Below are 17,606 nucleotides of genomic sequence, written 5' to 3'. Positions count from 1 at the left end.
AATAAATTTCTGTTGTTGCAAGCCATCATTTTGTGGTAATTTGTTACAGCAACCACAGGAATCCAATATACCTCCCATTTAACAATGCCCTGCCCTTCCTGTGATGTTAACGTCCGGGACTCGAGCTGGGAGTAAGAAGGCGTAGAACTTTGGAAGACTGTTAATTGTGGATTCTGACATGCTCAGAAACACTGGACACTTTTCCAAAGTGTCAAAACCATTCACCTGCCCTCAGCTGTGTATAAGTCCCTGTGAACCTGCCAACAATTGGTATTGTTGAACTTTGTAGCTTTTGCCAATGAATGGCATCTAATTGCTGTCTTGATTTGCATGTTCCTCATCCCTAATGATGTTAAACTTCCTGTACATTTATTGGCCACACACGTTTCCTCTTCCTTGAAATCCTGATGGGGTTGTTTGTGTTCTTTGTGATGAGTTATAGGAATTCTTTATATATGTTTGATACTATTCTTCTGTCAATTGAGTATATATTGCAAGTATCTTCCTCTAGTTCATAACTTGTCTTCTTACTTTCTGTAAGGTTCCTTTTGATCAGCAAAAAGTCTTAATCCATTAACATATTAAGATGTGCAAATTGATCAGCCTTTTCTTATATAGACAATGTCTATTGGTTCTTGTTTGGAAAATCCTTACCCCAAGATCTAAAAGGTACCCACTTTTTTTCTTTACTGTTGTGAAAATATACACACCAAAACATTCACCATTACAAGAGCTTCCACATTTATAATTCAATGACATTGATTACATTTTCCATGTTGTGCCATCGTTGTAACTGTCATTTTCCAAAATATTCCACCATCATTGATATAAACTCAATGCCCCCAAACAAAAACTTCCTCTTTCCCCTTCCCTCCCACCTCCGGTAACCACTAATAATCTTCGGTTTCTATATATTTGCTTATTTACATTTAAGTGATATCATGCAGCATCTGTCCTTTTGCAACCGACTTATTTCACTCAGTGTGATGTTTCCAAGGTTCATCCATGTTGTGGCATGCAACAGGATTTCATTTCTCTTTATGGCTGAGTAATATTTCATTGTATGTATAGGCCATATTTTGTTTACCAATTCATCTGTCGAACATTTCGGTTGTTTTCACCTTTTGGCTATTGTGAAAAGTGCTGCAATGAACACTGGTGTACAGGTACAGCTGTATTTTTTACCAACACCTTTAAAGCTTTATTTTATTATATTTTTGCATTTAAGTCCTTAATTCACGTGACATTGACTTTTGTGCATGGTGTGAAGTAGAGATCCAATATCATTTTTTTCAACACAGATTTCCATTTCCCAAATCCTTTTGCGGAATAGTCTCCCATCCCCACCCACTACTGGGAGAGGCTTCCTCCATCTTGAAGCAAAATTTTTGGCATACATGGGATTGTCTCTGGGTATTTAGTTCCAATTCCTTGGTCAATATTTTTCTTCTTGTGCCAAATTCTCCCTGCCTTAATTACAGGTTTTGTCATTGGTCCTGATATCTGGTAGGACGGGTAATGTCACCCTGTTCTTCTGCAACAATGTCCCAACTATTTGCAATGCTATGCTTTTCCAGGTAGTTTTTAAAATCATCTCATCAGGTTCCAGGGAAAGCTCTTAACTGGAATTGTGTTGAAACTACAGATGGATATGGAGAACCAATGTTTCCATGAGGCTTAGTCTTCCTGTCCATGAACATGGTGCATCCACCATCTCCATGGCCCATAGCCTCTTAAGTATCTCTTAATAAAGCCATGTCAGTTTCCCTGAAGGGGTGGAGACAACTTTTGTCTCCTTCATTCCTCTTTCTTCAGCTGAACCCATTCTCCTTCTTTCCCTATCATGTTCTTGATCCAACTATGAGATTTTTTTTTTTTTCACGCCTGTTATTTCTGCTTGGTTCTCTTCCTCCTCCTTCCTTTCCTGCCTCTTCCCCTCCCTGTAGCCCCCTCCTCTTTCACCTTCTTTTTAATTTTATTGTGGTAAAATATATAACAAAACATTTGCCATTTCAACCATTTTTACGTGTATAATTCAGTGACATTAATTACATTTACCTTGTTGTGCAAACCAAAACCAAACCAAATCTGTTGCTGTTGAGTTGATTCTGACTCATGGTGACCCCATGTGTTGCAACCATTGCCATTACTTGTTTCCAATTTTTTTCATCATCCTAAACAGAAACTCAGTACCCTTTAAGTAATAACTCCCCATTTTCCCCTACCACCTGCTGCTGGTAACCACTAATAAACTTTAGTCTGTATGAATTTCCCTCTTCTGGATATTTCATATAAGTGAGATCATACAGTATTTGCCCTTTTGTGTCTGACATTTCACTGAGCATAATGTTTTCAAGGTTCATCCATGCTGTATCAGTGCTTCATTCCTTTTCATGGCTGAGTAATATTCCATCATACCAATGGACCACATTGTGTTTATCCATGATCTGTTGATGGACACTTGGGCTGTTTCTTCCTTTTGACTGTTGAGAGTAGTGCTGCTGTGAACATTGTGTACAGGTATCTGTTCGAGTCCCTGCTGCCTGTTTTGCTTGTTTGTTTGTTTACTTTTGTTTTTGATGGACTGACTTTACCACTGCCAGCATGTTCCCTGCCTGCTTTGGGGTGTGTATCAGACTCATTTTAAACTCTTTGCCTTTCCATTCTCCTGTTCCTGCTTCTCATGGTTTGGGGCTTGTTTTTCCTGGTGAACTGTTGTGTCTCTCCAGGTCTGATCCTTTGGGTCCCAAGCCTGTCTTCTCAGGGTTATCAAAGGTGGGGCCAGCCCCAGGATGCAGGAGGGGGTAAGACCTGAAGTCCCCTAAGATCTCTGCCAACACCCCTCACCCCTACTTGCTCCTCCTCAGTCTGTGGTTTCCTGAGTCCCTCAGGGAGGCAGCTCAAGGAGGGAGTAACTCCATGGGTTGCAAGTGCTCCATGGTTCCCCCAGCTTGGGGTGGGGTGGGGAAGGTAGTCACTGACTGTCATTCCAGCTCTGTGGCCACAGGTGTGGGGGTGGCAATGACAGGAAATGCCAGGAGGTGAATTTCCAGCTGGCGCTGCAGTCCCTGCCAGGCCCCATTGTCACCCCGGGGCGTCTCTGGTTTTCCCTGGCATCCCTCCGGCGCCTCCAGCTGCTGTCGGCAAGGAGCCAAGATGTCCCGATTTGGGACACTGAGCCTGGAATCAGCCCCAGGAGCCTAGGGGGCATTTGAAAACACTTTGTGTCATGGAAAATTTCAAACATGCCCCAGAGTTGTGGACGGACAATGATCTGGGAGGTGTCAACTCCTTTTCCGTGGCATTCCCCCCCCCCCCACCGTTGTTCAGTTCAGGCCACTCCCTGTCATGCTCTCTCACCGGCCTGCAACTCGGGAGTTTCCCACAGGACAAGCCTGCCCAAACCAAAATCATCCCAGAAGCTGGTCCTAGCTCCAGGCTTCTCACTCCCTGAAGTCCCTCCTCCTGGCCCCGCCCAGAGTCACTGGGGGAGGGGGCAGCACCTCTAGGCCTCAGTTTCCCCATTTGTGTATATAACAGGGGATGGGGGGCAGGTGCTGGGCCTGGCTGGGGGTTGGGGAGGGACCAGGCCTGGGGGGTAGAATTAATGGCCCAGGAGCTCTGTCTCTTCCTGTCTCTCTTTCTCATTGTCTATCTCTGGCTCTTCCTGACTCTCTCCCTGTCAGTCTCTCCTTTTATCCCTTTCACTGTCTCCCTGTCTCTCTCTCCATATCTTTCCCTGTCTCTCTGTCTTGTGTGTGTGTCTCTTCCTGTCTCTCCCTGTATTTCTCTCTGTCTCTCCCTGTCTTTTTGTGTCTCTCATTATCACTCCATGTCTCTGTCTTTCTCCCTGTCTGTGTCTCACTTTCTGTCTCTCCCTGTCTCTCTCCATTTCTCTCTGTCTCCCTGTCTGTCTATCCCTACCTTTCAGCCTGTGTCTCCCTGTCTCTATCTCTCTCTTTGTCACTGTTTCTGTCTGTCTCTCCCTGTTTCTCTCTGTCTCTTTTTCCTTCTCCCTGTCTCTCCCTGTCTCTGTCACTGGTGGGTCAAGCCTGCTGCTCTGAATTCCCCTCCTGGCCCCACTGAGACTGGTCGTGGTTGAACCTTCCTGAATGGTTGTCAGGCTGGACTTTCCACTGAGGCCAGAATTGCACACTGGGATCCCAGCCTGGGTGGGTTGCCTCACCCTAACCCTGCTAAGCCCCCTACCCTGGGGGCTATATTTGCCTTGTCCCCTGAAGAAGCTCCTACAGTGGGACAGTCCTAATGGCCACACTGAGTCCAACCCTTTGATGACCAGGCACTCCAAGATCTCAGGAACAAGACACAGGACACTTGCCTGGGCTCCTCACCCCAAGACTGTTCTAGAAAGAAGTGACCCCAGAGCTGGATTTTTAAAGGGGAAGCAAGCATGTTGCGGTGCTGCTGCTGCTGGTGCAGGGCAGCAACTTGAACATTTGGGTGATAGCAAAATGTGGGGTCTGTTCCTTACCCTGACTTACATCAGCAGAAAACCAACCAACACAGCTGAAAGGACCCAAGATACTAAAACCAACCCAGGACTTACTGATCCCATTCTGAGAACATCCACTATACCAGGCCCAACCACACAGTCTCCACAATGACCCCATGTGACCGGGCACTTGTTACTCCCATTATACAGATGAGGAAACTGAGGCACGGGTCTGCCACACAACCGTAACAACTGTCTTGTTGCTGCTGTAGAGTCATTTCTGACTCGTGGCAACCCCATGTGACAGAGTAGAACTGCCCCGCAGGGTTTTCTAGGCAGTAATCTTTACTGCAGCAGATTGCCAAGCCTTTCTCCCACAGAGCCATGGGTGTGTTTGAACTGTCAGTTTTTCAGTTAGCAGCCGAGCTCTCAATCATTTATACCTGCTTTTTTCTTTTCTCCTGTGGTTTATATGATGGTATAGAGCCCAGGTTGCACAGTGGTTAAGTGTTCAGCTGCTAACGGAAAGATTGGCAGTTTGAATCCACCAGCTGCTCCTTGGAAAACCTACGGGGCCATTCTACTTTGTCCCATAGGGCTGCTAGAATCGGGATTGACTCAGTGAGTGGGTTTTTGTTGTTGTTGTTGTTGTTATATAATGGTATACTCCCAGCTACTTCATGAATGCATTGCACATACTATGTTCATATTTACACAATTGAAAATATAAACCCATTACGGTCAAGTCAATTCTGACTCATAGTGACTTATAGGACAGAGTAGAACTGTCCCATGGATTTTCCAGTGAGCGCCTGGTGGATTCGAACTGCTGACCTTTTGGTTAGCAGCTGTAGCACTTAACCACTGTACTACTGGGGTTTCCATTGAAAATATAGATTAAAAAAAAAAAATAGACCTTATTTTTTAAATGGAGTTTTCGTCATACATAGAAAGTGTGCAGAAAATACAGAGAACTCCGATAACTCCCCCTTTCCCCTGCAGGCTGTTTCTTCTGTTATCAACACCTAACATTTCTGTGGTGCATTTGTTACAATTGATGAAACAATATTGATACATTATTACCGCCTAACCACCACCCTTCTGTCAAAGAGACCTGGTTGCTCAGTGGTTAAGCACTCAGCTGCTAACTGAAAGATCGGCGGTTCGAACCCACCAGCCACTTCATGGGAGAAAGGTGTGGCAGTTGGCTTTCGTGTCGCTATGCTGCCGGAAGCTATGCCACCAGCATTTCAAATACCAGTAGGGTCACCGAAGTTGGACAGGTTTCAGTGAAGCTTTCAGACTAAGACAGACTAGGAAGAAAGGCCTGGTCATCTACTTCCAAAAATCAGCCAGATCACAACAGAACATTGTTTGACTCACTTGGTTTGGACGTGGCATCAGGAGAGACCATTGGCTGGAAAAGAATACCGTATTTGGTGAAGTAAGGGGCCAGGAAGGGCGAGGGAGACCCTCAGTAAGATAGATTGGCACAAGAGTTGTAGTGATGGACTCGAACATGGCAGCCATTGTGAGGGTGACACAGGACCAGGCAGCCTTTCATTCTGTTGTTCATGGAGTCACCATGAGTCGGAGTCAACTCCATGGCAGTGAACAACATTATTGATCAAAGTCCACAGTTTACATCAGAGTTCATTCTGTGTTGTACAATCCTATGGGTTGGGACAAGTGCATAATATCACTTATCCATGATTACAGTCGTACAGAAGAGTTTCTCTGCTCTAAAAATGCCCTGCGTCCCACCTATCCATCCCTCCCTCCTCTCCCTGAACTCCTGGCAACCACTGATCTTTTTACTGCCTCCGTAGTTCTTCCTTGATGTGTTCTATTTTGAGGGAAAAAAAAAAAAAACATTACCAGGCACATGTGTACAGCCCGAGCAGCTAGTCATATACCACTGGTCCCCATGCCGAGCTCCAGCACATAACGGGAGTTTCCAGAATAGGAGACTTTGCATAGAGCATTTGGGTTTTGTTCTCTTTTGCACTTTTTTTTTTTAAATCAAGTCTTAGAATTAAGTGTATAAACATTTTTCAAAGTCAGTGAAGGTGTAACTTACATACAATAAGGTTAAGTTGGGTAGGTTTTGACAAATGCATGCAGTTCTAGAATCATCCACCTAGACATATCTCTATCTCCCACAAGAGTTCCACTGGACCCCTTTGCTGCTGAGCCCTTTCCCCACCGCCAGGCACACAGTAGGTATTGAATATTTGGTGAGCACATTTTTAGTTACCTATTGGATACAGTTGCCATTACCTACTGGATACAGTTGCCATCCAGTCTTTCTCAACTCCTGGCAACCCCATGTGTGTCAGACCCTCAGTTTCCTGGACTGTCTGCTGGGGCCTGCATTTTGTCAAGACGCTGGGGTTTCCCATAAAGACAGCCACTTGAGCTTTTGGCTCATTCTCTGAAATCTTCCAGGTCCCTCTACCTCAGGACATTTGCACATGCTATGTGCTCTCCCTGGGACTCTCTGTCATATTTGTACCAACAAATCTCCTTCTCCTCTTTCAGGTCTCAGTTGGCATCACCTCCTCTAGAAAGCCCTCCTGGACTCTACCTGTGGGGTCCTGGCACTGGGTGTCTCTCTTTGGTAGGTCTTGTCCAGGTTATAGTTTTGCATTTATGGTGATTACTGGATCAGTATCTGTCTCCTTCTGTGATGGAGAGTCCTGGGTTGGCAGGGACTGGGACATTCACTCCACAATAGTGTCCCCAGAGCCTGCATACAGTAGGTGCTCAATAAGTAGGTGCATACAGTGGTGGAATCAATCATTGAACTCAATAACCAGTTATTAAATCCTGTCTTTCATTCATTCAACAACTCTTTACTGTACCCTCCAGGACCCCAGGCTCTGGGCACTGGGGATGTGGCCAGGAATGAAGAACCCCAGAGGCCTGGGTCCCCTGCACTCCCTTAGGTCACCTGAGGCCCTGTGGTGCCTCAGGCTGACTTCTGCTGAAACCATTCTTTTCGTCTGGGCTGCTCCCTGGAAGGAGATGATGCATCTATGAACCAGCCATCAAACCTTACTCCCCGCGAGTTCCTGGAACAACAGTGTGAACAGCAGTGCTCTGACGTCTCCAACACTTTCTGTGCGCCTGGCCTGGGCTCCCCTTTAGGATCATCACAACCTCCTGTGGAGGAGGCTCCATTGTAGGATGGCCTGATTTAGCAAATAACAGCAGATGTCCAGTTAACTCTGAACTGCAGGTAAATAACTAATAAATTTTAGTATATCCCTTGTGATATTTGGGCTATAAAAAAATAAAACAGTTGCCATCTAGACAAGTCCGAGTAAGGAACATCCATGTGTGTCAGAGTAGAACTGCATTCCACAGGGTTTTCAATGACTGACTTTTCAGAAGCAGGTCGCCAGGCCTTTCTTCTGAGCGACCACTCGGAGGACTCAAACTCCCAACCTTTCAGTTAGCAGCTGAGTGTGTTCACTATTTGCCTCATCCAGAAACTCCATTTGGAATATACTTAAAAAAAAAAAAAAAACAAAAAACAGTGCCATCAAGTCAATTCCTACCCATAGCGACCCTATAGGACAGAGTAGAACTGCCCCATAGAGTTTCCAAGGAGCGCCTGGTGGATTCGAAATGCTGACCCTTTGGTTAGCAGCCGTAGCACTTAACCACTACGCCACCAGGGCTTCCTGGTATATACTTACACTAGAAAAATTATTATGAATTTTTAATGAAATTATTACAAATAATTTCTAGTGTAAGTACATCCCATGTGACATTTGAAATATACTCAAAAACATTGTTTATTATTTATCTGAAATTCAGTTAACCAGGCATCCTTGATTTTATCTACCCTGTATTTAATCTGTCATCCCGCCCATTTTACAGATGAGAAAGTGGAGACCCAGAGTGGCTAAGTGATGTGCCCAAGGCTACCCAGCCTGGGACAATCCAAGCCAGGTCCATGAACCTGGTGGCTTCACCATTCAGTTCCTGCTTCAAATAGCCCAGCACAGGTAGGGTGTCTGGAGTGAGCAAAAGGCCAGCCTCACTGTCTCTTGCTGATGTCACTTAGTTCATTCCTGACCCTGGTTCTAGAGGCAGCCATGGGACCAGGACCCCCTGCGAACACCCTCCAGTGGCATCCGTCCCACTGGCATCCGGAAGCTGACCGGCCAGTCCCCTGTAAACAGTCTCAGGTCTCTGTAAACAGCCGGAGACCAGAGACATTGTCACAGTGCCCAACTTGTGGTGTGACTTCCCTGTGACCTGATACTCTATCACCAGCTCCTGCCACTCGATACTTGATAAACAGTGCCTGATAGTGGTGGCAGTGCCCACCTTGGCCATCTGTGCAGGGCATGGCCAGGGGCAGGGTGGGGTGCTGTCAACCCTGGCCTGGCGTGACTACACTTTGTTCTGATACTTTGTAAACAACGAGTCTCCATACTTGTTGGTTGTCAGTATCAGACCCTCGTGGCCATCCACAGTCCTAGTATTTTCTTAGCTGGCACAGAGGAAGCACTTTAGACAGAATCCCGGATACTTTGTAAACACGAACCTTGATACTTTATTACCCACTGAGCACCTAATCCTGGGTTGGCAAAGTCCAGCTCCGGACCCTGGGAGATAAGAATGGGCTGCAGGAAAGGGTGTTTAAAGATAGGTGTCCGAACGTTATCCTCGCAGCGCCCCCGTGGCTGCCCAGGGTTGGGGGCATGAGACAGCCTCTTCACAGGAACTAGTCGGGTGTGGGCTAATGAAGCTAAGGCCAGAGGGGCTGCAGGCCTGGGCAGGGGGTACCTCAGGGCCAGCAGAGGCCCGGCCTGGGGGGCCTCTGAAGCTCATGGGCTCCTGGGTCACTTGGAAGCATCCAGCCTGCCCTTTTAAGCTGTGCATCTTGGCAGGTCCTGAGGATGATTCAGCAGCCAGGAGGTACCTCCCGGGGATCAGGCATGGCAGGGGGACCTGGGCCAGCCCCAGAAAGACAGCATGTGGAGCTGGGTGATGCTGGGTTCCTGAGAGGCTAGAGGGGACAGTGCTAGACTCAAATGCCCTTAGCCCAGTGGGGTCAGGATTTTGACTGGATGGGGGGATGTGTCTCAGGGGAGGCAGAGAGGGAGCCAGGCTCAGCCAGGAGAAAAGGGGCATTGGAGGTGGGGGTTTGAAGAGTGAATAGGAGTTTGCCAGCCAAGAGAGTTTGCCAGTTATCCTAGGATTGACTCAGCCCCATCTGGTCCCTGTGGCTGAGTGACCTTCAATTGGCCTGACCCTGCAGGTATTTCCTCCCTCTATAAAGAAAAAAAAAAAAATTTTTTTTTTTTTTTTATATGGGTAAGAATAAAGGCCCTGGGGTCAGGCCAGCCTGGGTTAGAATCCAGGCTTTTTCATTTTCATTGGGTGACCCTGGGCAAATGAGGCCACATCAAGAGTGGCCTAGATTACAGGACAGGGAACAGGCTAAGAGAGGGGATCAGCTGGGCCAGGATGAGGAGGAAAATGGCCAGATTGGAAGCTGGGGCCTGGGGCAATGGTCAGGACCAGGGGTAGGGGAAAGGGGGTGAGGATTGAAAAGTGGGAGAGGTCACTCTCCCAAGGTCACTGTGCTGAGACCTCAGAGACAGAGAGGACGGGAGGGAAGAGCAGTTTGGGTAGAGCGGGCACAGCATGTCCAAAGGCCCTGAGGGGGACTGTGCTGGGTGAGTTCAAGGATCATTGAGGAGGCGACTGGTGTTGGAGTGCAGTGAGCCATGGCAGATGGAGAAGAGGAGGGTGGGAAGCCGCAGGGGTCACGTGGAGTCTCAGGGACCAGGAGGAACAAAGGACAGGCACAGAGCAGGTCTACGAGAGACCATTAGCAGCTGAATCCTGGCTGCCCTGGGGATTCAGAGGCCTGGGGACCATGACACAGGCTCCCCCCTGCTGGCCGGCACCTGCACACACCACCACATGCTAGAATGCCAACACGTTTGCCATGCCAGCATATATCTGCACATGTCAACACACGTCAGCCCACATCAGCACATACTAGCACACGCCTGTACCCACTTCTGACAGACACATCTGCCCAATACCAGACCCAGGTCCAGACTTGCAAACAGACTGACCAGGCCACCTGTTTGCTGAACTGTGTAAGCCCACATTCAAATATATAAATATATACAACTTGTGTGCACATACCTCCAAGCATAAAGGTGCCTCACAGGCAGCCCTGCCCTGTACACACACATGTGCACACTTGGGCAGCTAGGCCTCGTCCCTAGGCTGCTGCAAACACACACGTGCACACAAAATCTGCCCTAGCACACGCGTCACAGGGAGCCTCAGGAAGCGCAGCTGGGGGCTCCCTTGAGAGCTGGCTTCCTGTTTTCCCAGAGGCTGGCAACTGCTGACAAAGGTTTTGAACAGGCTGGTCTGCTCCACGCCCCAGTACCCCCATCTGACCCCCTTGGTCTCAGCGTCCCCGTTCAGCCCCCCGCCTCAGCAACCCCCACTCTGCTCAGTACCAAACCTGTCCCACAGTGAGGTCAGACTTCTAAGACCTACTCCAAATGGGGAAAGTGAAACTCAGAGAGGTTGTGCTGCTGCCCAGGGTCATACCAGGCGGAAGAGCCTGTGCAGGTGTCCAGACCCTGAGCTCTTGCCTGCTTCCTTCTTGAACCCTGTGCGGTGGGGTGGAGTTCACACATGGGGAGATGCCATCTGCTGCCTGGACCCTAATCTGGCCCCTCCCAGCTCCCAGGCTCCAGAGGCCCACTCCACACAGCCCCAGGACCTGCCCCATGGGCTCAACCTACCCCTGCCCACTGCACCCCACCTACCTGCCCAACTGTGTCTCTCCTTGCTCCAGGAGCAGGGCCTGGCTCCCAGCCAGGGTTGGAGGTCCCACATGGCCTGGCCCACCTGCATCACCTATAGTGCTAGCAGCCAGATTTGGTCCTGCACTTGGGTGGGGTGCGTAGGTGGTTAGGTGGGAGAATCAAGCCCAGGAGAAAATAAACAAATCCACCCAGGGTGGCTAAGGACAGGCCTTGTTCTCTCCTGCTTGCTGTGGTTTGCACAGGCTGTTCCCTCTGCCCAGAATGCCCTTTCCTAGTTCCCTGGTGAACTTTTCTTCATCTGTTAAAGCCCCAACTTCAATGTCCCCTCTTCCTGGAAGCCTTTCCTTGATTCTCTAGTCCCAGTCCCTCTCTCTGGCTTTATCTTGATCCCAAGGGGCTAGGGGTGTCTGTGTTCCCCTCTGTCCCCAGCACAGTGTTCTTGGGACTCTCTGTTCTGCTGTCCTATCACCTCCAGGTTTTCCTCCATTAAACCCCCAAACTCCCAGGGCCATATTGGCCCACCAGTCATATGCCCAAACCTGAATCAATCCCTGTGGTCACAGTGACAAAATGCTCTAATTGGTCAGATCTGGTCACATGTTAACATCTGGAGCCAGGAAGTGAACTTGGCTTCTCCTAAACCACCAAAAAGGAGCCTGTTGGCTCAGTGGTTAAGCACTCAACTCCTAACCCAAAGGTCAGTGGTTCAAACCTACCAGTGGCTCAGCAGAAGATGGGCCTGGTGGTCTGCTTCTGTAAGGATTACAGCCAAGAAAACCCTATGGAGAATAGCTCTGTTCCGACACTCATGGGGTCCCCATGAGTTGGGGTCAACTTGATGGCAACTAGCAACATCAATAAATCACCGAAAGGTGGATGAACTGTGCTCTGGCAGGCAGGGTTGGGGTTAGAGCAGATGCCCCTTGCAGACCCTATTGCTAAGGACTTAGGACAAGATCCAGCTGGGGATCTTGGACAAGCCACTCAGTCTCTGTGCCTCAGTTTTCCCACCTGTGAACAGGGCCTGGGAAGGAGTGTTGCACCCTCCCTCCCCATCCAGCCTTGCTCAGCCCTACTTGTCCCACTCCCACCCATCCCCCAGATTCTTCATTGTTGTTCTCTGTGGATCCTTGAGCCCAGGCGTCCAGTGTGGCAGGTGGCTGGGTCACTGCTTCCGCTGTGTCACCTGCTCAGCCTGTGACTCTCTGGGGACTTTTCCAGTCTCCTCTGAACCCCAGAAACAAGATGGGGGTGACTCCTCAGAGGGGACTATGCAAGCAGCAATGGGGACATAGGGGAGGAAGTGTGTGGACCCATTTGTGCACACAGAAGGCATGGGTTCCAATCCCACACACCTTGTCCCACCTGCAAGGCTGAGGCTATAACTGCATCCCAGAGTTGTGGGGACTCCACTTGTGAACCCCCGAAAGCCCTTGGTGCCGCCCAGTGAATGTGGGTGGGTGCAAGCATGTGGCTGGTGTTTGAACACATGTTAGCATATTTTTTGCTCATGTGTGCAGATGAATCTGGCTGCTTGAGGTCTCAGCTGCATGAACCCAAGTTTGCCTGTTGGCATCTGTGTTCCTGACATGCTTGCACACATGTGTATGTATGCACACGTGTCTGCACATGAGCCTACACGTGTGTTCATGTGTGTGCATGTACTCATACGTGTCTGCTTATGTGTGCACACACGTGTTTGCTCACCTGTGTGGTCATGTGTGTGTGTGTGTATGTCTATTTGTGTGTGCGTGCATGTCTATTTGTGTGTGCATATGTGTGTATGTGCTCACATGTGGACATGATGGCTGCCCTAAGTGTGGAGCACAATGGGCCCCAAAATAGGAGACCAGCCCTTCCCTGGAGAAGCATGTGGCTCTCAAAGGCATGAAGGGTGCCTGGGCAAAGGTGGGAGGACTGAGAGATGGCCAGTGTGTCCAGAGCAGGGACAGCTGGATGGCAGTGTCAGAGGAGATAGGGGATGGGCTGAGGGCTGGGAGCTCAGCTTGAGCCTGGGCAGAAATGTCGTCGATTCTAAAACAGTCACTGAGCATCTACTGTGTGTGCCAGGCACTGGGGACACAGCGGGGACCTGGGGACACAGACGCCACATCAAAAAGGAAGCCAGGATATAACTCCAGGTAGGGGGAGGAGGGCCAGGGAGGGCAATGAAGCCAGGCTGGGCAGAGACAGGGCATCCCGAGGCAGTGATATAGGATCTGAGAGCTGGAGGGGGGCGACTTGGCCAATGCAAAGGCCCTGTGGTGGGGTGGGCTGGCTAGGTGGCCGTGGCCCCATTCGGAAAGGTCTAAGCCCAGAGCAGGGAGGGGAGGGGGTTGGGGGCACCAGGACAGAGTGTCCTATAATCAGAGTTGGGCAGGAAGAGGGCCCCCTCCTGCCGCCCTCAGTGCTCCCTGCTCAGGACAGAATGTGCCAGGAGGAGAGGCCGGCGGTGCCTGCACCGGGTGGCTGGAGCAGCAGTGGGAGGGTTTCTGAACGGCAGCCTAGCTTGGCCCCCAGCCAGCGTATGCGGGCAGAAAACAGGCGGTGGCACCCAACCCGCCTGTCACCCCTCACCCTGGTGGGTGGGCCAGGGCAGGAGAAAGAGAGACAGAGACAGTGAGAGACAGAGATGGAGAGGCAGTGATAGAGACATGGAGAGACAGAGAGAAAAACACAGAGACAGTGAGAGAGACAGGGTAAGAGACAGAAAAAAGAGACAGAGATAGTGAGAGAGTGAGATAGGCAAAGAGACAGAGAGATGGTGAATGAGAGAGAGACAGGAAGACAGAGACAGTGAGGGAGACAGACAAACAGAAGCAGGGATGGAGAGATAATGAGAGAGACATGGAGAAACAGAGACACAGAGAGATAGAGAATGAGTGAGAGAGACACAGAGAGGCATAGAGAGTTAGAGGCAGAAAAAAGTGGAAAGATAATGAGAGACAGAGACAATGAAACAGAGACAGAGAGACAGAATGGAGAGAGACCTGGGGTGTTAGAATCAGCTGGGAACAAGCGCACTTTGTCCACACAGAGAGGGTGGGGTCCCCTAGTCACTCAGTCAGCCACCCCTGTCACGCCTGCTGTGTGCCGGAGACATAGCCCTGACCTGGCCTCACCATCACAGGCTTATGGTTCTTGTGGGGGCTATGGACAAACAAACGAACATCTAAGAAGGAATTTCAGAGTGATAGTGGCTATGAGGACAGGAGAACAGGGCGATTGGAGAGAGAGTGAGGGGGCAACTTTGCCAGGAAGTCAGGGACACCAGGTGGCAAGGAGGACCCAGCCAGAGGGAAAGAGCCTTTCAGGAAGAGGGAACGGCACTTGCAAAAGCCCTGTGGTGGCAATCAGTTTGGGGTGTCTGAGTAGTAACCAATAAGTGAAGGGGAGATGAAGAGAGAGGTGGGTGGGAAGTCTCAGGGATCTGGGAAGGGGTAAGGTTTTATTTTAGGGGAAGAATTGGCCCTTCTCCTCTGGGCCTCCAGGGCCCCTCCCTGCCTTCCCAGGGAGTTTCCCAAATCCCGACTCACTGAGCCAGTTCACCTGGGCTGTCATTTATCTGAACCACAAAATCTGCCTCCTCTAGGGATCGGGTTCCCAATGCTTGCAGACGCAGGAGTTCCAGGGACATGGGTGTCTTGTCCTCCCAAGCCCTCTGGAGAGAACCTTTTGTAGAGCTGTGTCCACATCCATTGTTGGAATAAACACCTTAGGCTCTTCTCAGCTTGGGAACACAGATCTGGAAACTGGGATCTTCCCTCTTCCATATCCCGGTTGATGGGGAGCTCACCCCTCCTGGGACAGGCAATTTGGGGTCTGAGCAGCTGTGCTGAGGGGATATCGCCCCTCAGCCTGGGCCCCTCCAAGGATCTCCAAGTCTGTCATGCTCTAGGCTCAGTGCCAGCTCAGCCACCAGGGCCAGACAAGGAGGGCTAAGGGGGCCCCATGGCCAGAGCCAGATGGAAATCAAGACCCACTCTCAGGCTGCAGTAGGAGAGGTGATTGAGGAAAATGAAGAGGGGGCACCCCAGGGTTTCAGATGGGGAAACTGAGGCCCAGAGCCCAAATAATCTGTGTGCCCTCACACATTGAGAAAAGCTCAAATCTGTGCCTCCCAGGGGCCAGCCCCAAGGCCCCCCTAGTCCTCACTCCTGCCCCTTGGCCCTGCCAATGGCCACCCTGGGGTGTCAGTTAATTTTCACCACCTCAGGCAGGGCTGATGCGCACAGCCCGGGCTCTCAGACCTGGGGTTGAAGAGTGAGGAGGGATAGAGCCTCAGAGATCTGGGGCGGAGACTAAGCACTGGCAGCCACGTGTCTACTCTAGAGTCTGAGGTGCAAGTTTGAGTCCCGGCTCCATCAAGTACTGCCTGTGGGACCCTGGGTGGGCCACCTCACTCTCTTGGCTTCCGTTTCCCCACCTGCAACTCCAGAATGACCTCAGACCATGCCCGGAGGAGGGCAGAAAATTCTTCTAAAATAAAACCTCACCCCTCCTCAGGCCCCCAAATCTCCCTGCTTACCTGTCCCTCCAGGCATCCCTCTCTACCCCCCAATGGCTACTACTTAAACACCCACCAAGCTGATTAGTACCTCAGTGTCTTTGCATGTGCAAGTCAAAGCCCAGGGAATATTCATACAAGAAAGTGTACACACATGTTCTCAGCAGCACAATTCACAATAGCCAAAGGGTTCAAAAAACCCCAAATGTCCATTGATAGACGAATGGGTAAACAAAATGTATCCTATCCATACAATGGAATGTTATTCAGCCATAAAGAGGAATGAAGCTCTGATACACACTATAATGTGGATGAGCCTGGAAAACATGATGTTCAGTGAGAGAAGTCAGACACAAAAGGTCACATCTTGTGTGATTCCATTGATACAAAATGTCCAGAACAGGCAAATCTATAGAAACAGAAAGTAGATTGGTGGTTGCCTAGGGTTTGAGGGAGGAAGTGACTGCTAGTGAGTACAGGGTTTCCTTGGGGTAATGAGAATGTTCTGGAACTAAATAGAGGTGGGGCTTGCACAACATTGTAAATGGGCTAAATGTCACTGAATTGTTCACTTTAAAATGGTGAATTTTATGTTATGTGAATTTCACCTTAATTAAAAAAAAAAAAAGCCCAAAAAGTGGGTGACTTAGGTAGATGGAGTTATTCATCCACCCAGGAGCCCCCCCACCCAGCCCCAGTGAGCCCAGCCCTTCCCCATTTCCAGACTCATAGGTGAGGTTTCCACCTGTCCTCCACCATTCACGCTCCCAGCGTCTGGGTCTGCTCTGGCTGGTGGCTGGTGTAGTAAGATTCACAAGGTCCCATCCAACCCCAGTGCTGTGCAGTGAATTACTTAATATGGCCATTGTAGCCATAGTCTTTAACTTCTACCAACTGACTGGGTGGTTCTATGCAAATGAATTACTTGTGGCCCACCAAGGGGATTGGATAGCTTGGTAATAATGTAAACAAGGTGATGGTCAGTTTTGCCATCCCACTAGACTTAAAGCAGACATGGAGAGAGAGATAGAGGAGCTGTAACATGGAAGACAGAGAGAGGCAGCAGAACCGGGAGAGCTGTAACACCAGAGATGACCAGAAGCAGTGGCAGAGAAACAGCGGCAGCAGGATCAGGAGACCAGCAGGAGATGGCATGGTGGGCTTCCTGCCCATGGAGTGAGAAAGCTGAGTGCCTTCAGGTAGAAGGCTTGCTCGTGGAGTAGGGTGCCTTTGGGCACTTGGTGGAGCTAGGTTTGCTGACCCACAGAGCTAGAGCTGTGTGCTTTTGGGCTGAGGCTTGCTGGCAGAGTGGGGTGCCTCTGAGCACTTACTGATAGAACTAAAAGAGTTTAGTAACACCTGCTGAGTAGGGCAGAGACCAGGCTGAGGGTCCGAGGGCCAGGGAGACACCTGCCTGTGGGCACAGCTGAGAAGAGACTATCCTGATTGAAGAACTGTATTCTGAGCATTTCTGAACCTGAACTGTCCAGTTACTTCCCTAATAAACCCCATAACTATGAGTATGGTCTGTGAGCACTGCAACTAATTATTGAGCCCAGAAGAGGCACCTAACAACAACAACAAGAGCAGAGAGGTAAAGAGTGCCATGGGAGGCATGACTGGTGTCAGAATTGGTAAAGACAGCAGGGAGAGGAGGTATGTCTGACCTCTGCCTCATAGAAATCAGCCTTGGGCTGTTGATCTTGATTCTCCTTCCTCTTTGCAAAGGTAGAGGAGGTCAGATGATGATGCCCTCGCCTTGCCATTTTTCAGTTGGTGTCAGAAGTGGGATTTGTTGCAGTGGCTCCAGACTCAGAAAGCATAG

The sequence above is a fragment of the Loxodonta africana genome, chromosome 3, assembly GCF_030014295.1.
Source record: "Loxodonta africana isolate mLoxAfr1 chromosome 3, mLoxAfr1.hap2, whole genome shotgun sequence".
NCBI classification, from domain to species: Eukaryota; Metazoa; Chordata; class Mammalia; order Proboscidea; family Elephantidae; genus Loxodonta; species Loxodonta africana.
This window is presented reverse-complemented; position numbering follows the sequence as displayed.